General features: G+C 54.2%; 1 long non-coding RNA gene across 1 annotated transcript in view; it reads left to right on the top strand.

Annotated features, from left to right (window-relative positions):
- The first annotated feature begins 8,735 nt into the window (after positions 1 to 8,735).
- The window catches only part of LOC132251329 (uncharacterized), a 106,739-nt gene continuing 91,604 nt past the window's right edge, over positions 8,736 to 23,870 (top strand). The window contains exon 1 of the long non-coding RNA XR_009463310.1: positions 8,736 to 8,946. This is a non-coding gene — a long non-coding RNA (uncharacterized LOC132251329). The remainder of the gene's footprint in view (positions 8,947 to 23,870) is intronic.

Here is a 23,870-nt window from a genome sequence, read left to right as displayed (position 1 = left end):
GGTGGGCGGGCAGTCATTGCCGGCTGGGGGGGATGGGCCTGACTGATTCGGAGGTGCAGCAGGAGCCGAATCTCTGAATAGGATTTAGCCAAATCAGTTCAGGACAATGATTCAAGTCACTGAATTGAATCACTGCTCCCGAATCAGCAAATCTGAAACAGATACTAGCCGCTTCACACAGGCCTATTGTACATACATGTTTATTAATAGCAATTCCATTAATTAATATATAAATACGTCTGTATATAGTAAAGTATCTCGTGTCTTGGCCTGACTCTATGGGGCAGGGGTAGGCAACATTTTTTGGCAAGAGTGCCGAAAAACCCCACAACGTCTACCTTGGAAGGTGCCGGAGTGCCAACAGCCCGGTTTGGCAGTAGTGTGCCAAGCAAAATGTCCTGGCCTGCATATTGCAGATCCCTCTTGCAGTACTTCTGCCTGCCACCCATCCCTTCTATCTGGAGAGGGGGGCACAGTACTTGGGTGCACCCGGGTTACATGTGGAAGAAGTGAGAAGAAGCAGGATCAGGAATAAGGAGCTCATTGCTGTAGCCCTATAACAAGGGAGACACTCAGCAGCGAGGAGGGGGCTGGGCACAGACGGGTTGAGGAGAACCAGTGGGAAGGAGAATACAAAAGGAGAGACTTCAGAGCAACAACGGGTCCTTCTCATCCCTCCCTTTGTCTTGTCCATCCTTCCCATCCCTCCCTTTGTCCCGTCCCTCCTTCTCTTCCTTGAGAGGTTCCCCCTCTCCCCATCCCCTGGGAAGGGTCCCTGAGGTCACCAAGGGCATACCAGCAGCCCATCTCATGCAGCCCACTGGAAGGGGGCTGAGGGCCTCGGCATCCCACCTCCAGATTGGTGACACCTGAGAGAGAGCCTCAGAGTGGAGCCTGCGTCCTGACCACATGTACTTTGACTCTGATGACAGCCCTAGGATTGGTAGAGATACAATTATTTGATTGTTTGTATTGTTGCTTTTTTTGTTCTTATTCTGTATCAATACAAGGTATTATGGACTGGCAGGTGTGTGCAGCATGTGTGAAGTGCTTCCCTCCCTCACCTGTGGGAGGATGAAATACTTTTCAGAGCTGCATCCAGGACAAGAAGTTGGCGCCCAAGTCCCTTCTTTGGTTCTGGGGAAAGCTCTTGGGTGTTGGCAGCTCACTGCATAGACCCGAGGGGCTGTGGCTTGTCAGTGCAGGGGGCATCTGGGCAGCAGGAAAGAACAATTTAAACAGGGCAGCCTGCCCCTGATTTGTATTTGCCCTGCCTCACCCCAGCCCTGCTGTCTTCTCCTGTGATGGGGATCAGCTGTGCTAAGCACAGACAGCAGGTAATGGACCCTCCTATCCCACCTCTGTGCAACTCCCACTCCAGGCCCCGGGGCCCTGATTGCGCTTTTGCTGAAGGGACGTGTCCCCAGCCCTGGCAGAGTAGTGCCTCCTGGTGTGGAGGTGTCTGAGGCCAGGGGGAGGCAGCCTTGTCCCTGTTGGGTGCAGAGGAGCAGAGAGTCGGTGCTTGGCTTGCTGGGTGCAGGGAGTCACAGTGGTGCTGAGAGCCAGAGGCAGACTGTGTGTATTTAGGGTTTGGTCAGAGGATGGAGACGTAAGGGTCCTAGCTCAGGGCAATGTCAGCTGTGCCTAATGCCTCCAGGCTGCTGGGAAAGCCAAGGGTTGGGTGGTTTCTGGAAGGGGGCTATCCATGGAGATATGGGGGTCCTGGAGATACAAGAGCCCCTCCTGTTGCAGCTGTCCTTACCCATGGGAGGAGCAGCCTGGGCCTGCTGTCAGGTGCCAGGCGTGGCTGGTGCTGAGCAGAGAGCAGGGTCCAGGCCCTTACCGTGTCTCCCTGCCTGCTGCTCCTGCTTTTCTCCCTGGTGACCATTGTGATCCCTTCCCCCATTGCTGCCCGGGTGCAAGGGTGCGGCTGTTTGGGCACAGAGCAATCTCTGCCCTGCAGGTGCCCAGGGCCTGCTGCGTGAGAAGGAGCTGGAGCCCGGGAAGGCACCAGGCTGGAAGAGAGCTACAGAGCCGTGTCTGTGCAGGGAGGTGTCCTTGTGCAGGCTTCCCCGTGAGAATGGTCCCTGCAGAGGTTGTCACCTGAGAGAGTCTATTCAGCTCAATAGAAAGTTGAGCTTCCAAGATGCCAAAAGTATTTGGCCACCCCGGTTCCATAACAGCCTTTGGGATCGCTGTGAAAAGTATTCCTGAGTGGGGTTTGAATTATCTGATGAAATACAGAAGCAGGAAGGAAGGTCCTGAGTGGCTGCTGAGGCAGTGATGGCCTAGGAGGATTCAAGGAGGTGGAGGAGTCTCTCTTTGTTTAGTGGCCATGAAGATAAGTGCTATGGGAGCCAAAGGGAGTTAGGAACACTGTCATGAACATAGAGAACTGGCAGCGGCATGACCCAAAAACCGGAAAGACCTGGGAAAAAAAAAGAGGAAACTGCATTTCTGGAGCAGCTGCCGGATGCACCTGGAGCATCACCAGCCAGAGAGGAGGAGAGAGACATGACATGGAAAGAAAGAGGCAGCTGATTAGGAAGATGGGGCAGAGAAGAATCGACTGTCAGATGTCTGGAAAAGACAGGAGACCGCGTCGAGTCGAGGGAAACGGAATAAATAATCACCGACAACAATACTCTCCTGAAGTCAGCGTGACGTTGAGAAAGAGACAGTCAGCGGAGGAGGGACGGCAGAGTCGCACAGTGACAAGTAAAACTTTTCTTAAATCCTTTATTTGGGAAATTGGGTCAGGCTGAAGCATCGTTGTGAAGGAGAAACCTAAGGTAAAAGATTATATGGGACACAACACTTGCCTCTACTGGAGAAGGCATTAATCAGTAGCTTGGGAAACAGACTTCTGTCAGTTCAGCCAAATCAGGCGATGCTGATACCTAAGTATCAATGTAGAAAAATTAGATAGACACCTAATAAAAAAAACTTTAGCACAAAGAACACCCGGTGAGTTTTCATTTCTGGTTTACTACAAAATAAAACACCTTTTTTTTGTTGTTGTTGAGAAAGGTCAAACACTCAATAGGATAGACCAGTACTCCATCGCTTAATGGTTACATCCACCCAGAAAAACTCTTTTCGACAACAAGACATTGGAGGCAAGACTCAGAGTCACCAGTGAAAGAAAGAAATGAGGAATGATCTGGTATTTTGAGACTTAATATACTCCACTGTGATTTATATACGCCAAGAGATTAGAGTGAATAGTCCACAAACCCTCACACTGTTTAGGAAAAACTGGAGTGGGAGAGAAGACCCTGGGTACTTCCGTTCAAGCATTTTGGAAATGTTTGGTGAATGCAATTGCAGGAAAGACATGTTTGTTATTTTTTAATTGAGGAGTATTGTGCTGGTGGCGCTTTGGGCAGGCAGGGCCAGGCAGTGAGGAGGAGCCCCACTGCCATACCCACCCATGCTGACAAGCCCCAAATGCTCTGTGATGAAGCCTTCTTGAGACTTGTACTGCTGGATAACCTCTGTCTTGTCAAATGCCCAGCGAAGCTCTCAGGCCTTTGCTGTCTGCAGTGTTATAAGTCCAAATATAACAACCCTCAGATGGCCAAGGATGATCCTATGAGAGTTTCCCTCCGTGTGTGAGGTTTTCAGGTGGAAACTTCCTTGTCTGGGCTGTTGTAATTTTGCTACATTAAGAAGAACAGGCTTCCCCTTTTTGTGCAGCCCCTGCTCTGCTCTGTGTCACTGTGTCTCTGGCACAGTAATACGTGGCGGTGTCTGCGGCTGTCAGAGAGCGCAGCTGCAGGGATAACTGGCTCTTGGAGCTGTCCTTGGAAATGGTGATGCGGCTCTTGAGGGATGGGTTGTAGCCTGTGCTATCACTGCTTCCAGCTATGTATCCCATCCACTCCAGCCCTTTCCCAGGAGGCTGCCGGATCCAGCTCCAACCGTAACCACTGGTGGTGATGGAGAAACCTGTGACAGTGCAGGTCAGGGTGAGGGTCTCTGCAGGCTTCACCACCCCTGGGCCAGATTCAACCAGCTGCACAGCAGAGAGCACACCTAAAGAAAAGAGAAAGTAGGTGAAGAAGCAGGTCCAGGGAGGAAGCCCCAGCGCTCTGGCTTCCCACCACCCTTCCCCACAACCTACATGGGAGAGAAGAGAGGAGAGAGAGGAAGAGAAATAAGGAGCTCATTTCTGTTGCCCTAGAACAAGGGGGACTCCCAGAAGGCAAGAAGGGGCCGGGCATGGACTGAGGCTTCACGGCCCAGAAGCTGTATTTAAGCAGGAGCCCCTGGCCAGGGATTTGCATGCAGGTCCCAGGAGGGTGTGAGCAGCCCTGGGCTGGGAGTGCTCAGCACAGGGCCCTCCTCTCTCTGCACAGGGCTCTGAGTCTCTGCACAGAAGAAGGTGGTGGGATGAGCACAGACAGAGGGGAAGGGCCAGTGCTTGGATCCATGGCTGAACCAGGCTGTGGGCAGGACTCTGGCTTCAGTTCCCTGCTCTTCTCCACCCTCCTGATGACAGGGCACGAGTATCTCAGGGGCCCTTGATCCTCAGCCTTGGTCCATTTGGGCCTTCTCTCCTTAGTTGGGATAAGACATCCCCATTTGCTCGGTAGACAGGAGACGATGGCACCTGGCAGGGATGAGGCCAGATCCCAGCAGGTCATGTTGTGTGCCCGTGTGTCAGTAACCTGAGTTAGGGTATGGGTACTGGGTTTTGTAGTGATTTGGGCACCAGTGATGTTCCCTGAGGTGCCAGTGCTAGCTGGGGGAGCCTGTTCCAGCCCAGCTGCTCCAGCAGGCTGCAGGGAGGCTGTTGGCTGCTCCTGGCAGGCTCCTGCCCTGCAGCTGGGAGAGGAAGCTGAGGGGAGAGGTGTCTGCACTCCCTGCCCTGGGCTCCAGGTTAAGGCCTCAGTGCTGAAGCCCTAAAGTAAAACCACATTTGAGAGCCCAACGCCTAGGGTTGCGGTACTCGCCATGTCCCTCTCTGACCCCTGAGGGGTTTGGTTGCCTCCCAGGGTAGTGAGAGCCCCTGGTAGCTGAGCCCTGCCTGGCTGCAGGCTGTGGGGCAGGGGCTGTGTCTGCATCCCTAGTGGGGAATGCTTAGGGGAAAGGGGCAGGAGGCTGTTTAGGGTCCTAGCACACACGCTGCAGGGTGTGTGGTGCCGTCCCTTGCTGGTGGGAAGGAGCCGGGGTCCCTGTGTGCTGGTGCAGTGGGACAGGAGCTGCGTGGGGGTGTGGGGGGCGGGGGGTGACAGGTGGGTGGGGGAGGTGCTGCCCCTGGTGGAGGAATCAGCCTGCTTCATCCTGAGTCTCCAGTTCACCTGATGCACTGTGAGTGCATAAGTTTAGTCATTGGGCTGTTTGTTTCGGGATCAAGGAGGCAGGGTTGGGTGTAAATCATTGCAAGTTTATTATAGCTTACACACACACACACACACACACATCAGTTAACAGAAAGATAAATGCGATAGCCAGATAATGCAGTATTGGGCACTGTAAGAGTATCAGCCACTGGCTGTTTAAAACAACAAATAGACAGACTTGGGTTGGCAACTTATCCATAGTCCCTCAATGCCGGGTGCACGCCAGGTGATCCCAGAGAAGTCGGGCGTCCCCAATTACCACTGTCAGAGGGATTACCGGGGAAGTTCCCTTGACCAGGATCCGATCCTCACTCGCACGGGGAGTCCGGGGCGCGGGCGTGGAACAGCAGTGACCGTTCTGTTCCCTCCTCCCTGTCGGTCACCTGATGCACGCACTTTTTATACCTAGTCCTACGCTAATCTGTTGGGTTTAGAGCCATGCACAATCTTGTTCTATAGCTGTTACTCTACGGGATAAAAAGGTGTTAAAAGTTATTATAAAAGGTTACTACTCAGACTTGGGTTTATCCAATAAGCAAATTACACCGCAGCATCTTCAGGTTTGAAATTAACATTAATCTGCCTAAATCCAACCCCTTTAGATCTCTCTGGCGATGCTTTTTTGAGACGTGCTTTGCTGGAACGTGCTGGATCGGCCAGGCGGTTCAACCCAGTTTTATCATCATCAAGGGTAATTTCTGAGCAAGAAAAAAACGTTAGGTCAGCTAACTTTACAACTATAGCTTTGTCTTTGAGGTCTAGTCAGTTTTACAAACAGTTACAAGTTACATTTGCAGGTTACAAAAATGCAAGCTTTATATTAGACAAAATTTCCAAATGGCTCTAAAAATCACGTATGTATTTCTTATTAATTTCTTTGGTTCTGGCCATCACAATTAGGAAAAAAAATGTCACTAAGTGGGTAGCAAAACACTAGGACAGGTTACCTGGAAAGCTGGTGGGCTATCCACCCTTTGAGGTTTTTAAGACCGAACTAGACAGAGCTTTGGCTGTGATGATCTAGTTGGGGTTGTTCTTGCTTTGAACAGGGGTTGGACTAGATGAGCTCCTGAGGTCCCTTCCAGACCAAACTTTCTATGAATCTATGACTCCATCAGAGATTTTGACCCACTCGTCACTCTTGAGCCTTCCCTGGATTTAATCCCTGGCTGGTTCATGTGATCGAGAAGGCCTCGTGTGTCTGACCCAGTAGGCAGAGCACGGGGATGGCATATGCTGCCTCTGCTGCTCACACGCCAGGTGGGTCCCGCAGGGATGTTTGCTTGTGCAGGCTTTTATCAGGTTTTAATCACTGTGTCTTTGGCACAGTAATGCCAGGCTGTGGAGTAATACCAGGCAGGCTGGAGCCCGGTGAGACATGGGTACCCTTGGTAGCTGGGGGTGATTTTGCTGGTGCTGAGGCAGCTTTGGAGAGCACTGTTGTACTCAGTGCTTCCACTGCCCCAGATAACTCGGACCCACGGCAGCCCTTGCCCTGCTCCCTGGTGAACCCCGTGCACAGTGTAGCTAAGGAGAGGGAACCTGGACACGGTGCAGGTCCGACTGAGGGTCTGTGCAGGCTTCATTACCCCTGGGCCAGACTCCTTCAGTGTGACCTGGGACAGGACACCTCATGGGAAAATGAACACAGCATTAGCTAATGGACAGTCTCATCCTTCCTCTGCATTAGGGCTCTGCAACATTTCACCACCAGTTTTGTTTTGACCTGTTTAGAGGTTGAAACAAGAAAACTGAAATGAAACCGATACGTTCGAAACAGCCTCGAAACAAAACGAGGCAAATCGAAACATTTCACCTTTTTGACACTGTTTCAATGTTTCACCCATAGGCTTTAATGGGGAAGGTTGAAACAGCATATAACTTTTGTCACGTACAGCCAGATTTGGACACAACTTGCAGAAATAATAGCCCCTTCTGAGAGCATAAAGCATGGCTACTTTCAAGAATATAATTTCAGGGGGTTTGGAGAAACTGCACCCCTTGCCTTGAGAGCCACACTTGTGTGGTGTATGTGTTCAGCCACAGCAGGGCCAAAACTGCGCACATGCCAGCCCCTGCTGAGGCCATGAAGCCTGCCCGCTGTCGAGGAGATGGATGCAGGTGTCTGGGATCTGGGTCCCTGCACCTCTGGCTGCTGACTGGCAAAACCCGTGTCCTGGGTGCTTGTGCAACTGTGTCTGTCTTGAGGCGGAGGGGAGGGAAACTACTGCCGGCCTGGCTGCTAGGCCCTGCTGTGGCCACGAAGCCTGCCAGCTGTTAATGAGATCGGTGCAGGGGGGTTCAGGGGCCCTGCACCCCTAGCTGCTGACAGACAAAACTCGTGACATGGGTGCTTGTGCAACTGGTGCCTCTCATCAGACAGCAGGACTAAAGCTCCCCCATCCCTTGCCACCACAGACCTGGGGGTAATAATTGACCTCATTATCAACATGAGCCAGTAGTGTGATGCTGTAGCCAGCAGGGCCAACACTACGCTGGCATGCATCGATTGATGTGTCTGCAGCAAAACCATTGCAAAGAAGTGATTCTCCTGCTCTATTCGGGTCTTCTCAGCACTGGTGAGACCGCAGCTGGAGTACTGCGTCCAGTCTGGGCTCCGCACCTTAGCAAGGACATGGTAAAGCTTGAGAGAGCTCAGAGCAGGGCTGCCCATATGATCAGAGACTTGCACGGCAAGGCATACAAGGAAAGGCTGAGGGACCTGGGACTCTTCAGCCTGAAAAAGTGACGGCTGAGAGTGAACTTGGTAGCAGCTTACCGCTACATCAGAAGCGTACATTTTCCCTGTGTCCCGGCTTGTGGGTGTTTGCCAGGAGTGCAAGTGCTGGAGAAGCTCGATCCAGCCTGGCTGTGCGAGGTGCTGGGGCAGTTGTCCAGGGCCTGGGGTCTCCTGGCTGGCTGTGTCTGAGCCAGCTGCTGCAGGGAGGAGGGAGGATGCTGTGGCCAGGACCCTGCTGCCCAAGTGGGCAGGGGCTGCGTGCTCTGTGCTCCTGCTGTGCGTCACACTACCTGCGCACGGCGTGTGCCTGGGCCCGGTGTCCCCCTCTGCCTAAGCTACTGTGCTCAGGCCCTGGCTGCTGCTCTGTGCTGGCTTGAGCTGGCAGGAGGTTTGCACAGAGGTTTTTGTATTGGGCACAGCAGGCTTCTGATCACTGTGGGCTTCACACAGTGATACTGGGCCGTGTCCTCAGCTCTCAGGCTGGTCATCTGCAGGTACAATGTGCTGCTGGAGTCGTCTCTGGAGATGGTGAATCGCCCCTTCACCGCAGCACTGTAGTATGTGGTGAGGTTAGCAGTAGCAGCATTTATACTTGCGACCCACTCCAGCCCCTTCTCAGGAGCCTGTCGTACCCAGTCCACGTAGGAGCTGCTGAAGGTGAACCCGGAGGCTTTGCAGGAGAGGCGCAGACAGTCTCCAGGCTTCCTCACATCCCCTCCCGACTCCAGCAGCTGCACCTGGGACTGGGCACCTGGGGAGAAAAAAGCATGTTTCAGGATCCTGTCTCTGCCAGCCTCTGCCAACGGCCACGGAGCCAGGGGGCCACTCACTGCAGATTTTCCATTGCCTTTGAATCAGGTGAGGATTATTAGTTCTTGTTCCCTGGGGGTGTGCAGGGACGTGTGGGGTGTGGCAGGGGGCTGGGGACTCACCTGACAGGGCCATGAGGAGGAAGAGGAGAGATCCCCAGGACAGCATGGTGCTGAGCTGCAGGGATGGCACAGACCTCTGTTCCCCCCTGCTCCCCCCAACCTTGCAGGACCAGAGGGTGTCAGCATTTATGAGGCCTCTGCAGCACTGGATTTGCATCTCTCTGCTCTCATAGAGCCCCGCTCTACTCCAGCCCTCCAGCCCCCTCCCTGGGAGGAGGAGGGTCCAGTGCAATGGAGGGCTGGGCCAGAGGGGCTGAATGCGAGGTCTGCATGTGGGGTCCTGTCTGTGCGGTCTCCACAAAGATACTGACTGCTTTTTACATGAATCCTTCCTGCTTCCTCCCCTTCCTCTCAGCCCACTCTGTGTTGCTGCTCAGCGTGTTTGGGAGCTTTGGGGCTGAGGGTTGTCCCTCACTTGGGTGTCCGCAGGAGCAGTGAATTAAGCCAGGGCTTGCATTGCTGCCCCAGGAGTGCAGGTTTAGGCACTGGGGACCATGCTCCCAGGTACCCTGAGCCCCCTGCCCTGCACTGATGGTCCCTGCGCTATGAGTGTTGTCCTGGGTTTGGGTGTTAGGTAGGCTGGATGCGACCAGTGGCCCACCTAACACAGGCTCCATCTCTGACCCCAGCCAGTCCCAGAGGCTTCCACCAGTGCTGTGGGGACGATTCTTCAAGTCTCACCATTGTGGGAGAGGTTTGGTGAGGAAGGCACTGGACAGGCCCCAGACAGCACTGGTTTGGGTCTTTGCTTCTCCCCTTTTCGGGCACCCAGTACTATGTGCTGGAGCCCAGCCTGTGCCTCTTGGCATTCACCCATCACTCCCCCCAGACCCACTTTCCTGTTCTCCCACTTGGCAGTTTTCTTCCTGGCCTCCCCCAGGCTTGTGACATGCTGAGATGCTGCAGTGATGGGCTCAGGTGTGGCCCTAGATAACCGTGTCCCAATCCATGGACGTACAGAGCAGCGCTGGGGAGAAAAGCGGTTTCTTACTAGGAGAGTCTCGCCTTTTGGTGTGTGCCCAGAGACGTGATGTGCAGGCCGGTGCACAGAGCAGGATCTTTGGTGCCGCTGGGGAGGCTCAGGTCTCCAACCTCTTCATGAGGCTGGGAGCTCGGTGCAGGAGGAGCTGCATGGAGGGTGAGAGATCCTTGGAGCTGCTTGAAATGGCTCCGGACTACAGCAGCTGGCACGGGGAAGCAGCTCAGTGCAGGTGATGCTGCCCAGAGGGTCCAGGAGGAGACCTAGTACCAGTGCTGAACAACACTGCCCGTTTGTCCAGGCTGGGCTGGACATTCCCGAAGGGCCCAAGGGAGTGAGGAGCCCCACTGCCATGGCCGTTCACAGGGATGAGGATCCCAAACACCCTATGATGGGGCTTCTGTGAGGTATGTACTGTTTTATCCCGACTGTCTGACACATGCCCGGTGAAGCTCTCAGGCCTTTGCTCTCTGCAATGTGACAGGTCCAAATATAGCAAGCCCTCAGGTGGCCAATGCTGATCCTGTCTGAATTTCCCCCCATGTGTCTGGGGTTTCTATCTGAAAAGTTCCCTGTCTGAGTTGCAATTAGGCTGCATTATAAAGAACAGGCTTCCCCTTTTTGCACACTTGCTGCTCTGCTCTGAGTCACTGTGTCACTGGCACAGTAATACATGGCCGTGTCTGTGGCTGTCAGGGAACTTAGCTGTAGGGAGAACTGGTTCTTGGAAGTGTCCCTGGAAATGGTGATGCGGCTCTGGAGGGATGGGTTGTAGCTTGTGCTACCATCGTAGGTAATGTACCCCATCAATTCCAGCCCTTTCCCAGGAGCCTGTCGGATCCAGCTCCAATAGGAATAAGTGGTGCTGATGGAGTAGCCTGTGACAGTGCAGGTCAGGGTGAGGGTCTCTGCAGGCTTCACCACCCCTGGGCCAGACTCAACCAGCTGCACAGCAGAGAGGACACCTAAAAGAAAAAGAAAGTAGGTAAAAAAGAAGGTCCATGGAGAAACCCCAGAGCCCTGGATTCCCCTGAACCTTCCTCATAACCTACGTGGGGGAGTAGAGAGAAGCAACAGGAATAGGAATAAGGAGTTCATTGCTGCTGCCCTATAACAAGGGAGACTCAGCAGGCAGCAAGGGGCTGGGTACAGACTGAGGCTCCTGGGTACAGCAACTCTATTTAACCAATAGCCCTGGCCAGGGATTTGCATGCTGCTCCCAGGAAGGTATAAGCAGCCCCAGGCTGGGAGCGCTCAGCACAGGGCCCTGCTCTCTCTGCATGGGGCTCAGTCTCTGGCACAGGGGAGACACTGGGGTCAACAACAGCAGAGGGAACGTGCTAATAGACACTTGGTATTAAACTGGACAAATGATGGAAATGGGGGGAAAATGCAGCATAAAAATGCTTCCTGTCCTTACATTCACAACTGGTCCTTTATGGTTCATTCTTTATCACCATCTGTGCCAGTGGTGCCCAGCATTTTTAGCGTCTAGGCTGCATGAACAGTGCAGTGGACCTGGTTGTGTGCCCAGGGCAGGGGACGTGGGCCCCATCCAGCTGCGTAGCACAGGGCAGTGGCTAACCTGGCTCCAATCCTGCCATGTAAGGGAAGAGGTCTTGGCCCAGCCCCGGCCCACACCTGCAAGGGGTGGAGGGGGAGCATGGCTGACCCAGCTACTTATTTTTTTCTTTCAAAAATATTTATTTCTATATATATAGAAATATATATCCAGTGGAGAGGGGTACGGCGTAGACATTTTTAGGATTAGGCCCTCTGAGGAGGGCAGTGGGTGGGGGTATGGGTATAGGGATAGGTGTGCGGTCGCATGATGTAAACTGTGTAATGGGTTTCTAGTCTGCCTGTGCGAGTCGGCAGAGATCTGATCTGGCTTTGGATCCGGCCACTTCGGATGGCCATGATCCCATCTGATTCAGATTTCCCCCCAAACCCCTGCACTGATCTTCTTGAAACTTGGCAGGCTTTGTGGCCTCAGTAAGGGTTACCAGCCCTGCAGTTTTCACCCCCCTGTGTTATAACACATAGATGTAACAGGAGTTTTGCTTTCAAGAATTTGGGGTGATATTACCCCCAAACCACTGCACTGATCTTCTTGAAACTTGTCAGGCTTCATCCATTCTGCAGAGTCTACCATCCCTCAAAATTTCATCCAAATTGGAGAAACAACAACAAAGTTGCAGGTATTTTCTTGCTTCCCCATTATACCCTATGGCCAGATCTCCGAGGCGGCTCCGAAGCTCTTCGGGAAGCTGAACGAGGCAGCGCTTCGACCCGGATGTGCTGCTTCAGACCCTAACGCGTGGGAAGCGTCTCTGGATCCGAAGCTCTGTCTGAAGCCTCGCGCAGCCCCAGTTTTTAGCGTGCTTTGAGCTGCCGAGTGAACCACAAGGGCCACTTGGCAGAGTGTTGGAGGTGGAGATTATATATGTATATCGATATATACAGTACAGTTGTGTCATACACTCATTTAACTTGAGCAAATTCAACTATATGTGGGGGGGCTTGAGTTTGCGGTGGCCGCAGGAGGTTTTGGCAGCTGGTGGTGGCCTGGCGGCACGCAGCCATCCCCCCCACCACCCCGCGCTGCACCGCTGCCGCCGGCTGCACAGCTCCCAGCACGGCTCTGCAGCGGCGGCGGGAGGTTTTGGAGGCAGAGGCAGTTGCCGCTTCTCAAGTCACTGGTGATTTGACTACACGCTATTTTTGCCCTACGCGGTGACCTCAGATCTTCATCCCTGCTTAAGATTCGACATGCCTGTAGATACCAATATAACTATATATCTATATCTCTATATCTGAGCAGACATAGGAGGTGCCAGGGTCTGAGCACTCAGTACATGGTGATGTCCCTTTGGGGTAGCCGAGCACTTTGTTGTTAAACTCCAGATGCAGAGGAAACAGTCTCTGATGGGAGTGGGGGCAGCTGTGATGTCGGAGCAGGGAGAAGGGATCAGAAGTAGCCACAGAGCTGGAGCAGTTTGGGTGAACAGAGGACCTGAGAGTGTCCCAAAACAACCCCGTGCGCGGGGAATCAGGGCCCTTGTTCCCTGTGCAGCTTGGGGAGGGGGGAAGAGAGCCCAGGGGGGTCAGGCTGAGCCTGGGTCTCTGCTGTGCATTGTCTCCATGGGATTTGGAGTTGAGCACAGCAATGGGGGTGTTTTCCCTATACCCGTCTGCTGCGGGGTTTGTCTCCTCGGAGTGCAGAGCTGGGAGCTCAGCAGTGCAGCGCTGCAGTGACTAGCGCTCTGCTCTGGGTGCTCAGGGGTCTCTGCCCCTCATCCCTGCCTCGGGGAGTTCATGCTAGAGTGACAGTCCCGGCCTGGTAGGTCATGGTTTTTGTGCAGGCTCCCATGGGTTTTCATTCACTGCGTCTGTGGCACAGTAATACCGGGCTGTGTCTGCAGGCTGGAGCCCGGTCAGACGCAGGTGCACTTGGCTGCTGGAGGTGTCTCTGGTGATGGTGAGGCGGCTTTAGAGAACACTGTTATAACCAGTGCTTCCATCATACCCGATAGCTCCAACCCACTGCAGCCCTTCTCCTGCTGCCTGGCGAACCCAGCCCACAGCATTGCTAATGAGAGAGAATCCAGACATGGTGCAAGTCAGACTGAGGGTCTCTCTGGGCTTCACCACCCCAGGGCCAGACTCCTTCAATGTGACCTGGGACAGGACACCTAATAGAGAAATGAACACAGGGTTAGATAATGTACCCTCTCTCTCTACCTCTGCATCCCTCTGCCCCTCTATGGTAGCGGACACTCTCCGAGGGGGGCTGCCAGCAGGGACAGCAAAGCCAGTGCTGGCATCATGGTTGTTCTGGCTAATGCCCGGTGTCCTCAGCAGGTAGGAAGGCGCAGGTCTGCGGAGACACTGAGAAACCCAGAGCAGGGCTGGTGCTTAATGAGGACGAGCCTTGCAGGGAATAAACAGGAAATGGGGTCACACCATTTGCATATGCTCATTTTATAAGGGCCCTTGGCAACTTTTCCTGAAAATATTGTACATCTGGCTATTGACTTACAGGGGGTTAAGGCCCGAGGGGTTTAGGAACCTGGGGAAGCCAATGAAGACCCAGAGGATTCAGGGAATCTGCTTATGACCCCGTGTTGTCAAAGCTCTGGTACTTCCTTCCCTCCCAGGGAACAACCCCTTCCCTTGCATGCTCTTGTGATGGCCTCATGGGGGGTGGGTCAATGCACTTAATTGTACAGTCCCTGGACTCAGCCCCATCAGCCTGGGGGTGCCTTGATTTGTTCAGCAGGTCCCTGCTCTGGGGAGCAGTGCCAGGTTGTTCCCAGCCCCAGTCACTGCCTTGACGTGCCCTGACTCCACAGGGCAGCGATCAGACAGGGCCTGAGGTCCTGGCACCAGGGGCTGCTGTTTAACCAGGTCCTCCTGAACCAGGGATAGTCCTGTTGTTAAATGCCAGGCGGGTGGCTGAGCAGCTGGTCCTGGAAGGGCGCGAGAGCCATGGAGACAAGTAGGAGCCCAGACCATGCCCTGCATATGGACAGCAGGACCTGCCTGCCTGAAGGTGAAGCGCTTCCCCAGAGCCTGAGAGCAAGGCCAGGGTGTCCCAGGAAACACACAAAGTGCCTTGCAGCAGGGAGCAGCAGCCCTATCCTGGCAGAACAGTGTTTCTGCACAGGGATTCAGCATCAGGGCCTGGGGCAGGACCCTAAATACCAGTGGAGCTGGTCTTCCTTGCATCTGACGTACTGGTGCATGACAGCACGATTGCGGAGCCTTCCACAAGGAGAATAAAGGAGGACACGACCAAAGAGTTCAGGGGCTAAGGTTGTCCCAGGCTGGTACCACTCCCAGGCCAGGCCAGACCAGAGGTGCCCACAGCCCCAGCACTCAGCACCTTGCCCTGTGGGAGGGAAACCCCTGGTTGCTGTGGCAACAGTGCTGCTCCCTGCAGTGACATCACAATGCCAAGCCCCAGCGTCAGCTGCTGACGTTCCCGATGCTGATGCCGATGTCTTCCTGGCCGTGCGCAGACAGCAGGGAGTCACAATACGGCGCGTTGCCGAGGCAGCACATCAACGAGCCGTCATACCCGCCGTTCATTGATGCCTACTGCAGCAGGAGGATAAAGAGACAGGTGATGACCACTCCCACATGCAAGCCCTTCCTCACGTTCATCCATGCAGATTTATCAACAGTAGGAGCTGTCTGCACATGGACCGGGACTAAGAGGCCTAAAAACAGGTATTACAGCAATGACAATTTCTATGTCACCTGGGAGCTGAGCCCTGCTTAGTCCTTGTCAGGAGTGGGGAGTGGGGCATGCATGTCTGCAGGCCACAGTGTTTCCTGCTGTGGAGACCCTCAGCTGCAGGGTCCTGGCCTCTGGGAGTGTCTGCAGAGGGAGAAGTGTCTAACCCTGGAGGGAACGACGTCCATCCCACTATGCATAAACCTGACGGACCCTTTCCAGGCTGTAATGGGGACTACACAGGTTAGAGAGCAGGCTGGAAAGGGTTAATGAGGAAGCTAAATACCTCCCAGCCCTGCAATCCTTTGTCCATCAGCTCCAGCTGCTCCAGCAGGCCCAGCCCAGCTGCCCCTGGGTTGCAGCAGGGAGGCTGTTTGCTGCCCTGGGTGTGCTCCTGTCTTGCACCTGGGAGAAGCTGTGGGAGGAGCAGCCTGGAGGGGAAGTTGAGGGGAGAGGTGTCTGTCTTCCTGCCTTGGGCTCCAGGTTGGGGTGTCAGAGCTGGAGTCCTGCAGAGAGGCTGGGGTTTGTCTTCATGCATCCTTCTTTTATCCTGGAGACTTTGTTCTCCTGGATGGAGCTGGCAGCTCCCTTGGGTGCTGTGCTCAGTGTGTTGCCCTTGCTGCACTCATTTTAATCCTCTGACCTCCTTCGTATTCCTGTTGTACTTTCAGTTGTGGCCAGAAATCAGGTGATGTCGACCCAGTGGCCTACCTTGGTAAGGAGAGCTGATAGTGTGTTGCAGTGGGCCGTGGCCCATGTTCCTTAGGCAACAACTAGGCCTTGCTGTGTCTGGGCTGGTGGCTGCTGCTTGGGCCATTGCTGTGGTGCCCGTGGGATTTGCATGTAGGAATAATCCTATGTCCTGGTGTGAATGGGTGCTAGTGTGAGAGGGCTGTAGAGAGACTGTGCTACAAGACGGTAGCTGCTGAACCTATGCTGGAAGGCAGCAGGTGAGTGCAGGGATTTTCAGCCGAGTTGATGCCAATGTGCTCTCCATCATGAAGGTGCTGTAGAGGGATGGGGCTGCTTTTTATTCGTAGTGCTTCTCCCGGGTGGTTCCTGCAGAGGTTGGCATCATGGGGGCATGTTGGTGCCCAGAGCTGTGCCCACGGTTTGGAGGCAGTTTTGGTTGTGGAAGGGGAAGTTGTCATGAGTGGGGATGATGCGCTGTGACCCATGGTGCCTGGGGGATGCTGAGCTGATCTTGCTGCCCAGGTGGAGCTGAAGGGGCAAGTGATGATGCATCAGGATGAGGGCTGTTTGTGGGTGTACGGGTGTTGGGGAAGCTGGCCTGGGCTGAAGGCAGGGCTGTGGGCAGTCACTCGCACGCCCAGAGGCTGTGACAGGCCCCGCGCTGTCCCTGGTGCAATGGGTAACCCCAGCTTTCCCGTCAGATCCCAGAGCTCTCAGCCAGAGCAGCTGTAGGGAAGCTCAGCCCCTGGGAGCAGTGGTCCTGAGTGTCCCGGGATGGCTACTTCAAGATGAGTTCACAGTGGGGATTTGCATAAAAGGAAGAGCCAGGGGCCTGGCCTGGGGGAGATGGTTAAAAAGCATTTGTATGTGCATGCACGTGCACATGTGTGAGTATGTGTTTCTGGCCTGTGATGTGCCTCCCTCCATCTCCTCCTGGCCCCTTTCCTCTTGAGACCGCACACTGGCAGGAGGTGGCAGAGCTGCTGCAGCTTGTTCCTCCCTGTCTGCCCTCTCAAGGACATGGGCTGGATCCCAGCCAGGGCCTTTCCGGAGGAGTTTGGCCCTGGGCTCCAGGGGGCTCTGGGGCAGGCCCTGCCTGAGCAGCTGGAGCCCTGTGGCCTGAGGAGTCTCCTCACTCCTCTGCTGGCCGTGACCAAGTCCACGCTGAGCCCTGGTCTGGATCCTGGGAGACGCTCGCTGTTGCTTTTAGATGATATGCTGTAGTTCTCTTTTAACGGGAGAGATATCTGGGGGGAGGAGTGGTGACTAATGGGTCATAAGAGCATGGAGTGGAGCCTGGCTGGACCCTGCAGGCCCCTTGCAGCTGTTCCCTGCTCTGCCCACTCGGGCAGGCTGGGCCTGGCAGGGCCCCTCCTTGTGCCCTTTGGGCTCCCCAGACAGACACCTTGGTGGGGCAGAACGGACGCTGGGGCAGGACTCCTGGGCTCCAGTCCAAGGCCTGGGAAGTCTCCCCCCTGCTTCCTTGCTAACCATGCTTAGGATTTAACCCCCAGACATGTAAGTGGCCTGGAACAGGGGTACCCATGGGGGTAATTGCTGCCCTTTGCAGCTCCTGCCTGAACCAGCCTGCTATCCAAGGGAGGGTATGTGCTGGCCCCAGGATGTGTCCCTGATCAGCGCGTGTCTGGTACAGTGATACGGGGCCATGTCTCTGGGTTGTAGGCCTGTCCCTCGCAGGTGCACATGGCCTCTGGCGGTGTCTGTGGTGATTGTGGTGGAGGCTGCTGGAGCCAGCTCCAATCGCAAGCACTGCTGGTGGAGTCACCTGGGACAGCACAAGTCATGGTGAGGGTCTCTCCAATCTACACCACCTCTGGGCTGCACTCAGCTAGCAGAGAAGACCCTAAAGTGAGGAAAAAGTAGGTAAAGAATAATTATGGTCCAGGGAGGAAGGCCCAGAGCCCTGGATTCCTGTGAACCTTTCCCCAGCCTACATGTGAAACAAGTGAGAAGAGGCAGGAGCAGATATCAGGAGCTTATTGCTATACTCCTATAACAAAGGAGACTTTCAGCTGGCAGGAGGGGGCTGGGCACAGACTGAGTTTCTGGGACCCCGGGGCTAGAGTTACTTGTGGCAGGCATCTGTTTTTTGCTGTGTAAAAATGCATATTTTTTTTTTCTCATTTAAAGGAGAAAAGTGTGGACTTTCCACTTGAAAGGAGAAAATCGAAGGACACAGTGGTTTTCCCCTTGCAGGCTGACAGCCTTGCAGCCTGCAAGGAGCTGTTTGGGGCTAGGGGGGAACTTGTGAGAAGGTAATTGGAGACAGACAAGGGATGCCACATGAGACAACTAGTGTCGACACATGTGACCAGCAAAAAGCCAGGCATGGTGGTGGGAGCAGCCCAAGCAGCAAGTGGGTAAGTCTATGGCATGCAAGGTTTGGAGGGCCTGGGCTTGGGGACTGTCGGGGTTGTGAGGGGTGGTGGCAGAGATGTGTAGAGGGGATGGAGGGGATGTGGAGCATGTGTGCCAAAGCTGGGGGCATGTGTCCAGGTCTTGGAGCTGGTGGGGCAAAGTGGAGGTGCCTACCCCTGCAGTGGGAGAAGGGGGCAGGGGAGTTGTGGCCAGGCTGCCTGGTGAGGTGCAAGACCCTAGGTGAGGTCAGGGGGTGTCACGAGCTTCACCTTCTCCTCCCTCCAGCCCACCCCAGGGCTAGACTCGCTCTGCTGCCACCCACATGTCAGCTGCTGCAGGCACCGTGGTCTGGCCTGGGTGTTACGGGGCGGTGGGCAGCCCCTTGTGCCAGGGCTGCAGGGAGAAGAGGACTACAGTTCAGGAGTGAGTGCATCTGCTTCTCTCTTTGTGCAACCCTTGTCCTGCTCTGTGTCATTGTGCTCCAGGCACAGTAACACACAACGGTATCTGCGACTGTCAGGGAGCTGAGCCGCAGGTAGTACTTCTTGCTGGAGAAGTCCCCAGAGATGGTGATTCTGCTCTGGGAACCTGGATTGTAGTTTGTGCTGTCATCCCATCTTCCCACCCACTCCAGGCCGTTGCCAGGAGCTTGGCACTCCCAGTGCCATCAGTAGCTGCTGGTAAATGAATCACAAGTGACAGTGCAGGTTCGGCTGAGGGTCTCCCCAGGCTTCACCACCCTTGGGCCAGAGTGCTGGAGCTGGGACTGGACACCTAGAAAAAAACATAGATCAGTTGGAATTGACCCCAGCACCTACGCCTCAGCGCCACCTCCCACAGCCTCCCTAGGCACTCGCATGGGGCCAGGGCCAGAAGAATCAGGGGAAGAGCAGGGCAGTCATGTTGCCACAGAAAGGGAGCTGAGAGCCCAGGAGGGAATCTCGGCTCCTAGGAGCTGAGCACCCCAGGGTGACTACTTGAACCAGGATTCACCATGGGAATTGCATAAAGGGGTGAGCCCAGAGCCTGGCCTAGGGGAGGTGGTGAAAAGAGCAGCTGTGTGTGTGTACATGTGTGTGTGTTTCTGGTCTGAGATTTGCCTCCCTCGATCTCCTGCTGGGACCCCTGTCTGAGACCCCACACTGGCAGGAGGTGGCAGAGCTACTTGCTCCTCGGGTGCCTGGGGCTGGATCAGCTCTGGCTCCTGGCCTGGGCCCCTGGAAGATACTCCCTCTGCCATTTACACAGTACCTCCGAGTCCCGTTTTCATATTTGAGGGGGATGAGGGATCAGTAATGGCTGATTGTAGCATGGAGTGGAGCCTGGCTGAAGCACACGCACCCCAAGCAGACAGCCAAAAGGCTTGCAGCAGCTGCCCTCTCAGCCCACCCAGGCACCACATGTGGCAGCCCGGACCTCCAGCCCCCAGCACAAGGCAGAGCCCTCGGTGCACGCGATGGTGCGCTGGGCCACCTGTGAGCGGCAGCCCAAGGGGAGCCAGTGGCCTGGGAGGCCATGCCCATGAGGAGCAACTCAGCCAAGAGGATGAGGACCACCCATCCAGGCCCTGGAGCAGTGAGTTGTTGGGGAAGGGATTGCCACAGGGGAGGGGAGCTGCCCTGGCTGTGGGGCAGCTTATCCCTGGGAAAGCTTGAGCTGATTGGCTGTTGTGGTGCCTTACATTTTGTGGGAGAGTGCCTCCTAGTCTGTGACACTGCGCCTTATATTGTGTGGCCATTTTAACTTTGTATGTTCGTAGATTATTTCCTACATTTCATAGATATTAGGGGCTGGAAGGGACCTCATGAAATCATGGAATACAGTCCCCCCACCGCAGGCAGGAAGGCACCTGGGATCAAGTGACCTGAGCAAGAAAAACATCCGCCTCTTTTAGAAAGAGTCCAGAGTAGGTGTTTGCACCACCTCTGGGGGGAGTCTATTCCAGGCCCTGGACACTTAAGAATTTTTTTCTCTATGGTTTATGTTTAGCCTAAATTCGCCTTCTGGGTGTTTATGACCCTTAGACCTTGTTGTCCTTTGTGGAGCTCTGGTGAACATCTGTTCTCCCAGGCCCTTATATACCCGTTATAGAAATGTAGGCTGCTACCAAGTCCTCCCTGAGCCCTCTCTTTTCCAAACTGAAGTGTCCCAGATCCCTCAGCCTCTCCGCATACAGCCTGCCCTCCAGGCCTTGGATCATATGAGTGGTTCTCCTCTGGACTCTCTCAAGCTTTTTCACATCCCTCCTGAAGTGGGGGCCCAAAATTGGATGCAGTACTCCAGCTGTGGTCTCACCAGAGCTGAATGAAGTGGGAGGATGACATCCCTGATTTTGCCTGAGGTGTATCTGTGGATGCACACCTAGTTTGGTTTTGCTTTGCCAGCCACAGCATCGCATTGGTGGCTCCTATTTCTCTTGTAGTCAATCAAGACCCCCATGTCTCCTTCAGTCGTGGTGCTAGTGAGTGTAGCACTGCCAAGCCTGCAAGTGTGTTGCAGGTTCTTCCTACCGAGGTGCAGCACCTTACACTTGTCTACATGGAAGGTCATCAGGTTTTCGTGAGCCCACCTTAAGAGCCTGTCCTGCGGTGTGACCACCCTCCCCTATAATTTGGTGTCATCCATGCACTTTGCCAGTTCATCTGACTCCTGAATCCAGATCATTAATGAAGGTGTTAAAGGGTACCGGCCCAAGTAGCTAGCTCTGAGGGACTCCACTGTGCCACATTTGATGTGGTCCCATCAACTAGTACTCTTTTGATCTGACCCGTAGCCAGGCACCTAGCCATTGGACCACGTAATGATCAAGGCCACAGTTCCTCAGCTTAACCATGAGGACATCATGGGGAACTAGGTCAAGGTCTTTCTTGAAATCCGGATATATGATGTCCGTGTCATCTCCCTTGTCCAGGGCATATGTTACCTGGTCATAGAAGGAGATGAGGTTGGTCAGGCAAGACCTGGCAGTCACAAAGTCATGTTGGCTGGCATTCAGATACTTGCCTTGTGTTAGTCTGGTGTTGATGGATCGCTTGATAATTTTCTTAAAGGGCCAGAGCTGGCCCCAGGCAGGGCACCTGTTGGGGGATGGGGGAATGAGGAGGGTGTCGTGCAGAGCCCGCCATGCAGCGTGGGGCAGGGGGAGGGGCAGCAGGAATCGCCCCCTGCCCGGCAGCACCCAGTGAGCCAGGGCTCTTTTTCCCCAAAGAGTCTGGAGCTGGGGTGGGCGGGCAGTCATTGCCGGATGAGGGAGATGGGCCTGGCTGATTCGGAGATGCAGCAGGAGCCGAATCTCTGGATCAGATTCAGCCAAATCGACACAGGACAACGATTCAAGCCACTAAAATGAATCACTGCCCCTGAATTGGCCAAATCTGAAGCAGATACTACCCACTTCACACAGTTCTATTGTACATATATGTTTATTATAATACTTATGAGAATTGTTATTATATAAAAAATAAAATAATACTGTATATAGTTAAGTATCTTTTGTCTTGGCCTGACTCTATAGGGCAGGGGTAGGCAACATTTTTTGGCCAGAGTGCCGAAAAAACCAGAATGGCAACCTTGGAAGGTGCCATAGTGTCGACATGCCGAAGCCCAGAGCAGTTGTTTGCAGGCTCCCAGCTGCAGCCGGCCCACGGAGCCCAGTCTGCTCGCAGCAGTGCTTGCAGCCTTCCAGATGCTGACTGGGCACGGCCTGGGCTCCGTGGCTGGCAGCACCTGCTTAGAGCCCTGTTTGGCAGTATTGTGCTGAGCAAAATGGCCTGGCCTGCATATTGCAGATCCCTCTTGCAGTCCTTCTGCCTTCCGCCCATCCCTTCTATCTGGAGAGGAGAGCACAGTGCTTGGGTGCACCCGGGTTACATGTGGAAGAAGTGAGAAGAAGCAGGATCAGGAATAAGGAGCTCATTGCTGTTGCCCTATAACAAGGGAGACACTGGGCAAGGAGGAAGGGGCTGGGCACAAACTGAGCACAGCTTTTGAGATTATTGGTATTCTTAGTTCTCCCGTCCCTGCACAGGATTCCCATCCAGTCCAAACTGGTCGCCTCTGGCCTGGATCCTAGGTCCCAGCACAGCTGCTGAGGGAGATCTGGACATGGCACAAGTCAGCCTGAGGGTCTTTCCAGGCTCTTCCTACACCAGACTCGGCCAGGCTGAGCTGAGTGCGCTCACCTGGTGGGAGCAGGACAAGGGAGGGAATGATTTGCACGGACTGAAGGCTTGGGACAGTGTAAGCACTGAGCTCTATGCAGGATGTGACATGCCATGAAAATTTGCACTTGATGCTAGCAGGGGGTCTGCAGAGAGAGGGGACCCCTTCTTGGATATTGGGTGCAGCACTGCTTGTCCAGTCTGTGCAATAAATGCTCCTAATCCTCCAGCCAATGTAGTGCTTTTCCAGGTGCCCTCCAGGCCCACAGACGAAGGTAGCTGTAGTCAGTGATGGACACGCTGGAGATGTTGCACCCCAGTCTGAGGGCTTCCCCAGGCCTTTGTGCACCTGGGGTGGTCAGGAGCAGCAGCATCTCCATGAGGGCAGTGGGTAAGGAAAGGATGAGACTGGGACAGAATAAATCATCTGCCCAACCCAAGGTCTGGCCTCACATTGCTCCTGAAGCACCCTGCCCTGGACAGAATGGGAAAGTACCAAAAGAGAAAAACTTACTTTTTGGAGCAGGAGGAACCGCAGCAAACCTGGAGACCTCAAACACCACACTTGGAACAACAACCATGGGAGTCTGCTGAGACTGCGGCAGATCAAAGGCTGCTGTAGCAAACCCAGCCACTGGGGTTCAAGCCCAAGAAGAGGAAAACAGCACAGGAAGAGAAGAAGGAGGAAAAAAAAGAGAGAATCTATGCTGAGAGCTAAGGAGGAACAGCTGGGTCAGGTGGGCAGCAAGTAGGAGGCTGCCATGATGGACCCAGCTGGGGAGAGAGATCTAAGGGATGCCAAGAGTGTGTCCCGGGAGCAGAGGAAGGGAGGAAACAGAGAAGAGAAGGTAAAAAAAGAGGTGAGGGATGATCGACTGAGGAGCCAAAGTGAAAGCTCCGGCCTCACGACTTACCTGGTAAAAGCCAGCGGGGAATTGGAGCTGACAGAGAGGCTTGAATGACTGGTGAGTCTGGTACCACGGGTTGAGGAGAACCAGGCTGGAGACTGTTGGCCTGAAAATGGTATTTAAAGGCCTGTTTTGGGGGAATTGACTTATGGGTATGAATATCTGCATTATAAAGGTTCAAGGTGGGCAGCAGAGGTTAATTGGATTTCTAAAGCTCTTGGGAGAAACACACAGCTTCTCTTGGCCCTGGAGGTAGACAGTGTAGTGCGCAGGTTTGTTATTACCCTGAAATAGAATAGTTTTCTGATAGCATACTGTTAGGTTAACAATAATTTGGATTATTAAGAAGTATTAGCTTTACAGCTGAATACAAGGCATGACCTGTGGCCTAGCAATGCAGCTGACCACAAGGAAGAATGATAGCTAAGCCTTTGCTTGTGTCAAGTAATCATTTTAACTGTGTTAACCATTTTCTGAGTTAAAAGCAGC

The sequence above is a fragment of the Alligator mississippiensis genome, chromosome 7, assembly GCF_030867095.1.
Source record: "Alligator mississippiensis isolate rAllMis1 chromosome 7, rAllMis1, whole genome shotgun sequence".
NCBI lineage: Eukaryota > Metazoa > Chordata > Crocodylia > Alligatoridae > Alligator > Alligator mississippiensis.
The sequence above is the reverse complement of the archived record's forward strand: the minus strand, read 5'-3'. Positions and strand labels throughout refer to the sequence as shown.